Source organism: Cibotium barometz, chromosome 62, assembly GCF_041138505.1.
Source record: "Cibotium barometz isolate CiBa-2024 chromosome 62, ASM4113850v1, whole genome shotgun sequence".
Taxonomy (NCBI): Eukaryota; Viridiplantae; Streptophyta; class Polypodiopsida; order Cyatheales; family Cibotiaceae; genus Cibotium; species Cibotium barometz.
In genome coordinates this window covers 28,542,103-28,550,710 of record NC_141107.1, presented here as the reverse complement: position 1 = coordinate 28,550,710, position 8,608 = coordinate 28,542,103, and positions in this window count along the sequence as shown.

Below are 8,608 nucleotides of genomic sequence, written 5' to 3'. Positions count from 1 at the left end.
AAGTAGAAGATGGGCGTGCAGCACAAATCTCAAAAAAACAGAGAGGTATAGTGCACATCCAAAGTGGGATCTAGGGTGGTATATGCTTTCTTCTCTCCATTGCAGATGTGAAAAACTAAATCTCATAAAATTTGGAGTCTGTTTGAGCAAAATACGGCCTATTTGATGTTTTGGCAGTTTTTGATCGCATTGAGTAGAGTGCTAAACCCTAATTCAGTCAAGAGGGTTTAGGGCTATTTTGAAAGCAATCATTGGGCTTCAATCCTTATCCCATAAACTTCACGACAAGCTTTCAACCTCGTCAATTGGATTCTGGAATCACAAGTTGGATCAAACCTTGTACTGGGGGCATAGCTGAGCAATTTTGGGTCCGGTACACTATTCTGGAGTCAGGGATGACTATGATAGTGAGGATGATGAAAGCTATTTTGGGGATGAAGATGATTAAAGTACCGATGAAAATATTTGCAATGAAAGTTGTGCCACGAATGAGGAAGATTGCATTAAAGAGGGTACTTCCGATAGGGCTAGAGGGAATCATGAAGAGTCAACGTGCATGGATAATGATCAATGTAATGAAGACTATGGGTATGATCATCAAGGGCATACGGGAGCTATGGATTTTGATGCTTATGCCTACAAGAATCAAGTTGGCTATGATTCTTTCTATGAGATCACTCATAGCAATGATGATTAGATCCATGAAAGAAGTTGAATCTCAACTCAATCAAGGTGGTTACAATTCTTCCTATGAGATCACTCTTAGCAATGGTGATTGGAACCCAATTGAGAGTGATCTTACAAACTCAATTGATGAGGATAGTGATGAAGAGGATTTTGATGACATGCAAGCAAGAAGCAATGTTTTTACCAAGCAACCTTCTTCAAGCATATATGGTATAGAAGGACAAGGCTTCTCTCTCAAGCAAGGCCAACTGGAGACTTTTCATTTTCAAGGGTAGTGGATGGAAATACCTATCAAAGGCCTTTATCAATTGAGAGTCAAGACAAAGGACAATATGCTTTTGAAGACATAAGGATTATGGAACATTATGATGCAAAAGCAAGATTTAGATTTTTCATGATGTATGGACTTTTGCATACAAGGTTGTTGGAATCAATGAAAGTGCAAGCTTTTCTTGAGTATATGGTATCTACTCAAGTTAGTAGTTTATGGTTCAAAAGAGGAGAGCCATTTGCATAAAGATTGTTTGCATTCGATGGTGAAGGAGTCACTTACATGGGATTCATTGATTGGATCCGTAATTGGGATACCTATTTTCATGCCTTTCCTTGTGGTGAGCTTGCCAAAGTAAAGAAAGTGACTTCTCATTTCAAAGGAAGAGCTAGATCTTGGTGGTTGAAGAAAATGCACGTGTATAATTGGATTTGGCAAAATTTGGCATATGATGTTATGCAATACTTTGTGACCACCCAAGAGCAAGTTTGTTGAGCTAAGCAAGATAGAAATGAATGAGTTGGTAATACCCATTCTTGGATACACTTCATGCTTGAGTGGGGACGGAATGCTTCAACTCATGTTGAAAGATTTTAATATCAAGGGATAAAAGAGGTTACTCGCTCACTCAACCTTTTGGTCATTGCATGGACTATGATTATATGGGTCTTTGTGAGTTCATTGAGGATATCTATGAGGTTAACACACTTGCTTTCTGCTGAAAATTCTGAAAAGAAAGTGATTGTGAAACCATACACTCAAGTACAAGAAGTTTTGGACATTATCTCATGTACCGATTTTGTTCCGGCATGCATAGATCTTTTTCCTATGATGGAAACATCCATATGTGTTGATGTAGCAGCCCATTGTGAGCCAATGATGAACTTTGTGATGGCTGGAAATTCACAGCTCGTTGATGGTTGTGTGAACGAGCCTCTTTCACCTTTCTGAATGACTCTTCACACTTGGCTTTATGATGCATTGATTGATGATTGTTGGGGACAACAAGGACATGTGGATTGGCATCGAGTTTCTTGGAATGACTCATCCTTTCTTGGGGTTAACTTGGAGTCTTCTTCGACAGATATTGATGTGCATGAGATGATGGAGTTCATATGTGTTATGGAGGTGGATGGTTTTGCTTTGGGCGCACTACACCTTGTATTGATGCATGTATCCATGGGTATGATGACTTTGTGGAAGAGATGGATGCCTATGTTCACAAGAGATTGGATAGTTGTGCATCTACTTTGTGTGATGCCTATGTTCACAAGAGATTGGATAGTTGTGCATCTACTTTGTGTGATGCTTATGATGTGGACATATGTGATACTCATAGTGTGGATAGCTTTGGTTTTTATCTACCTATGGTATGCGTTACACATGCAATACTTGATTTTCACCTATGGACGCTTTAAAGGATGGTCCATGGAATACATATGTGATACTCATAGTGTGGATAGCTTTGGTTTTTATCTGCCTATGGTATGCGTTACACATGCAATACTTGATTTTCACCTATGGACGCTTTAAAGGATGGTCCATGGAATACATTTGTGAATCCAATTTATGATGCTTTTCCGAGCTCAGAGTGGAAAGTTTATGATTCTGAGCTCTATGAGACCGCTTCATGTATGGATGCCTTATCGAAGTCTAGTATTGATGAGAACCATGCTAATGATGGTCTTGAGGATTGTACCTGGACACGTGGGAAGATTACACATGTGGTGATGGTTATACACATGATGATGTAACATGTAGATGTAACATGTATTGATCATAGTGTTGTGCATTACAGTGATGCCTTGTACACACCTATTCAAGATGCTTCTTGTTTCCGTGATGTGTATGCCTTGTGCATGAGACATTGACAGGTATGTTCATTGCATAGAGGATGGCATAGAGAGAGTTATACCTATGGAGGGTTTGTTAGATTATCATTGTACGACCACCTATCATGAGACCAGGGATGATTATGATGATGCATGTATGCTTAATGGTGGAGCATGTGATGATAGTTTTGATGATGGAGATACCCACTATGATGATGTTTACTCTATGCTTGATGGTGGAGATTTCGGTATGCACAGTGAACATGTGGATTTGGACGATCATACCTATGCCCATATGGATGTCAGCTATGAGGTATGTATTTTTGGACCTTATGGATACCGACATGAAGTGATGGTTTATGTAGTTGGGGCATTCATTTTTGGATATGCTTGGTGCCATTTGGAGTGTAATTTTGATGGAGAGCACATGATCATCTTCATCATAGATGATGATTCTTTACATTTTCCATTTGACCGTGGAGGTTATAGAGCCATTGTCTTGGCAAGTGCAAGACATGGATTTTCATTTAACCCAGGAGGTTGCGTGATGATTAAGACTGCAACGCTACATTATCTTTTGGACCCAGGCGGCATCATGTTCTATAGCTTGGGAGTTGGTCCATGGAGTTTTCCATTCGATCCAAGAGGCTACGAGAACCTTGTGATGTAGATGTTGATGTTGATGTAGATGTAGATGTTGATGTTGATGTTGATATTGCTTGTGCATCATATTCAAGGGTTTCCATTTGATGCTAGCAACGATTCGGCTTATTATACAGGATCATGGACTATTTGCACTTACTATGGTGACTCCACATGTAGTGGGTCGGTTTTGGTTTGTTTTACATGACCACCCTTCGATTTCGAGGGCGAAATCAATGTAGGAGGGGATGGTTTGTAATGTAGGAAATTATGTGCTTGGTTATACTACACATGCACATGTGGGATGAGGGCCTAGGCCCATGATATGGTGCATATTTTATGGGCAACCCATGTGTGAAAGGTCCTAGGAGTAAGTGAGTATATAAGTCACTTATGGGATAGTTTGTACCAATCTTTGATATCTTTTATGAATACACATTACCTTGATGCCTATGGCATAAGCTTCCATGGTGAACTTCTCCCATCATGAGATTCTAGGATGGTGACCTACACCCTTGTTGTCTACTCCATGTAATGAGTGGGTCTCCCTCTTGTAAGGAAAAACAATAAAAAGTTATTTCTTGTATTAGATTGGGTCTCCATGGTGTTTTTGACATGACATTATGGTTGTTATACTGTAATTTACATCAACATCAACACAAGCTCTAATAAAATCCCCATCAACATAGTTTTCATCTTTTTTTTTGCAATTATCATTCACCAAAAAAATCTTAAATTTTTTGTATGCAATTAGATATGTGAACATAGTGGTTTGCTGAGATTATGGGTTTCCTACCTTAACTATGCATCAAAAGTTAATGTAAAAAGTATTTTTTTTAATAAAATGTATCAAGCGCAAGTGCATGCCCAAGTGAAGTAAGTATTTTCTAAAGGAGAAGGCCTTGTCCACTGAATGTAGCCAAGATCTAAGACTCAAGGCACTAGGGTAGGGTATTCAAGCCACAAGCTTGGAAAATAAGCCATAACATACACCAAGTGTCATGAAAAAGAGGGAGCGTTAGAATTTATGGTGATAGACTTTGTGTAATTAAGGAGGAGCAGAGTCCTTGAGTTTCTTGCATGTGTAAAAAGAGACCTACAATTTGCAATGTAAACTGGATGAGAAAAGGTGAAAAGATGTATATTGGATGAGATCATGGGTGATTTACTTGATGTGATGTCAGGGGGCTAGACATATGTGTACTAGTCACATGAAAAGCACATGGGTTAGACACCACATGTTGTGTACTAGTCACATGGGAAAAGCACAATGTTGTTTGAGCTATAAATTCATGTACTTGGGTTCTCACTCATGAGAGAGAATTTGATTGAAGTTTTATGTTGTACTTGTCTTGCTTGATTGAGCTTTAATCATATTAAATAGTCACTTCTGAAGTTGCCTCTATTTGATGTGATCTTCTCTAACTACCATGATTTTTAAGCACGTTTCTATGAAGGATAACTTTAGTGAGGATTAGTCTTTGTAGGTGTTCCTATTTCTTATTGTTAGCGCCGCTACGCGTGCTACTACAGGAGGAGACGGGGCCTCTGGCTCACCACCCAGCCCCGCAGAGGAAGAATGAGGATTGCCCCTCATCCCCCAGGCTATATAGTGTGTGGCCTGCCGTCCACACTAGCCTGACCGCCCATGACTCCGCATGGGCATCCTCTCCCATTGAACCCCGAATGGCCACGTTTTTGGCCATCCGGTCTACCGTCGGTCATAGGCGTTACAGCCTACGTGACATTACTCCCCCCTTAAGAAGAGTTCACTACGGCATTCCCAAGTAGCTGCCTCCTCATCCCTATCTGTCCATTAAACAAGTACCTCCTGGTACACTTTATGTCGAGTTTGTCTGTCATGATACCCTAGAATCTTTTTAGGTTCATGTGGTATCTTTGGTGGCTCTATTAAGTCCACCAAAATCCCTGGCGAAACTGCGTTCTCTAACCCGTGAACCGATTTCTTCAGTTTATTGACATGGAAGATAGGATGGACTTGAGAACTCTCCAGTAACTCAAGTTTATATGCTACATCCCCAATCTTCTTAAGGATTTTAAGAGGACCACAATATCTCGGAGAAAGTTTATCACACTTTCCCGTTTTCATGGTTTTTGATTGCGCAGGAACCTTGAGGAATACAAAGTCACCTTCTGCAAAGGTCACCTTTCTATGTCCTTTATCCGCATAAGTTTATCACACTTTCCCGTTTTCATGGTTTCTGACTGCGCAGGAACCTTGAGAAATACAAAGTCACCTTCTGCAAAGGTCACCTTTCCCGTTTTCATGGTTTCTGACTGCGCAGGAACCTTGAGGAATACAAAGTCACCTTCTGCAAAGGTCACCTTTCTATGTCCTTTATTCGCATAAGTTTTAGCGCGATCCTAAGCGCTATGAATGCTCTCACGTGCAGCTCTGAGCATATCATTCATATCTTCAAGGAAATCCTTGACAGATTGAATCTTCTCCCTTCCTGTTGCACCTTCGACCAGTCTCTCTGGACTAGCAATCCGTGCCAACGAGGGAGGTTGTCGTGTCTGTGAAGAAGTGCATACACGTACAGCACGCCAGACCTCTCTAAAAGATGGATCGTGCTCACATAAACCACATAGTGACTCCAAGAAATCATTCTTGAAGACTGTGAAACTAAGTTCATTAATCTGTGGCATGCGACTAAGTGCATCTGTCACCACGTTATAAATACATTTCTGGTAACGTATCTGAAGGTCAAACTCCTGTAGAATCTCCACCCACCGAGCTTTTCTACCCTTCAGTTCACTTTGACTTGAAAGCCATTTCAGACTTTCATGGTCTGTCCGGACTTCAAAAGGAGCACCATATAAATAGTGTCTCCACTTTTTTAGTGCATGAACTATCACTAGTAACTCTCGCTCGTAAGCCGAGTAGTTACGCTATGCACGATCTAACTTTTTACTCTCAAATACAATTGGGCGTCTCCTTTACATAAGTACGGTCTCAATGGCCTCATCACTAGCATCTGTTTCCAAGACAAACAGCTCATTTGGATCGACAATAGTCAAAACAGGTGCAGCTGCTAAGGGCCACCTTGAGCTTATCAAAGCTCTTCTGTTGGGCTTCCCCCCAACTAATGTTTTTAGTTTTTGACCTTAACTGGACAGTCAACGGGACTGCAATCTTTGCGTAGTCCTTCACATACTGTCGGTAGAACCCCGACATGCCAAGAAAAATCTGTAGTTCCTTGAGATTCTTCGGCGTTGGCCATCCTCTACTTTTTCTGGCTCCATCCGCGTACCATCGGTGGATATAATATGGCCAAGGTAGTGAATTTCTGTTTCAAAAAATTCACATTTGCTCTTCTTTGCAAATAGTTTGTGCTCTCGCAACAACTCAAACACTAGATGCAAATGCTCTATGTGTTCTTTCTGTGTCTTACTGTACACAAACTACTACGAATTTTTCCAGATATGGACGTAAAATGTTGTCCATTAGCGTCATAAACGTCGCTGGAGCATTGGTTAGCCCAAATGGCATAACCAAAAACTCAAAATGCTCGAAACGGGTCCTAAATGCTGTCTTCGCAACATCTCCTGCTTTAATTCTAGCCTGATGATACCCTGATCTCAGGTTTACTTTTGTAAAGTATTTCGATCCATAGAGTTGATCAAACAACTCATCCATGCGTGGAATCGGATACTTGTTCTTAATCGTTATCTGATTAAGAGCTCTATAGTCTATGCACATCCGCATAGATCCATCTTTCTTCTTTACCAGAAGAATAGGTGATGCCCATAGACTTGAACTAGGCCGAATAAAGCCTTTGTTTAAATATTCCATCAATTGTTTTTCCACCTCCTGTGCCTCCTCGGAGTGGCTTAATCTATAAGCAGGTTTGCTTATAGGTTTTGATCCTGGCATAACTTCGATGCCATGGTCTACTTCTCTAGATGGTGGTAAGCCATCTGGCAAATCATCAGGAAAAACATCCTGAAATTCCTCTAATAAATTCATTAAAGTATCTATGTACTTTTCTTTAATGTCTCTTTCGCCTTGGATTTTTGCTTGTTTGAATCACATGCATGCCAAACAGGGTTTTCAAACAGTGGGTCTCGTCCAAGGCTATTTTGTTTTCCTTGTTTGTCTACGCAAACATCATCTACAGTTTCATCTACTACGGAAACAAAATTTAAAAGAGGGTAACAAGCATATACCTCTACTATCTGGCCTCTGCGGACCGCTGTGCGCAGCTCCATGGAGGAAATAAGCGGTGTGGCCGGGGACAGTACGGTCGCCCTCTACAGGGTAATGACTCTACCTCCTGCTCAAAACGTAGCGTATTATGTAGGTAACTCTGAGCTAGACTAGGGCCCAAGCCATACAGCCACTCCCTACCTAGATATACATTCCAATCATTAAACGACTGGGTCCGCTTCGCACGCCACTCGCGATCCCGACGCCAAGATCTGATACCAATGTTAGATCTCCGTAGCGCCGCTATGGGTGCTACTATAGGAGGAGACGGCCTCTCCACCCAGCTGCATAGGAAGAATGAGGATTGCCCCTCATCCCCCAGGCTATATAGTGTGTGGCCTGCCGTCCACACTAGCCTGGCCGCCCATGACTTCGCATGGGTGTCCTCTCCCACTGAACCCCGGATGGCCACGTCCTCGGCCATCCGGTCTGCCCGCCGTCGTCGGTCACAGGCGTTATAGCCTACGTGACACTTATTCCTCTATTTCCTCCACCTTATGTACATTTCTTTCTAGAAAGAGAGGGTTATCTTTTTTGTCTTTTAACTTATGTTTTTATCTTCTATAACTACCATGATTTTTATAGCTAGGCAAGTTTCTATGAAGGATCACTTTAGCGAGGATTCGTTTTGTAGGTGTTAATATTTCTCATTCCTCTCTTTCTTCCACCTTACCTACCTTTCTTTTGAGAGAGAGAGAGAGAGAGAGGCTAATCTTGCCTTAATGTGGGTGTGTGTGTGTACCGCTATTGTTGGCATGGTTGTGTGTACCAATATAACAACTAGATCTTAATAGCTTCTCTCTCTTGGTGGTGGTATGCTACCTTAATGTGTCAATAGCATTTTGGGCCTATTTACAAGGGTGTTTTCCATGCGGTTTCATTTTGTACAACTTTGTAAAGGTAGACCAAAGTGATGACTAAAGTAGCTTGCCTTCTCCATAGTGT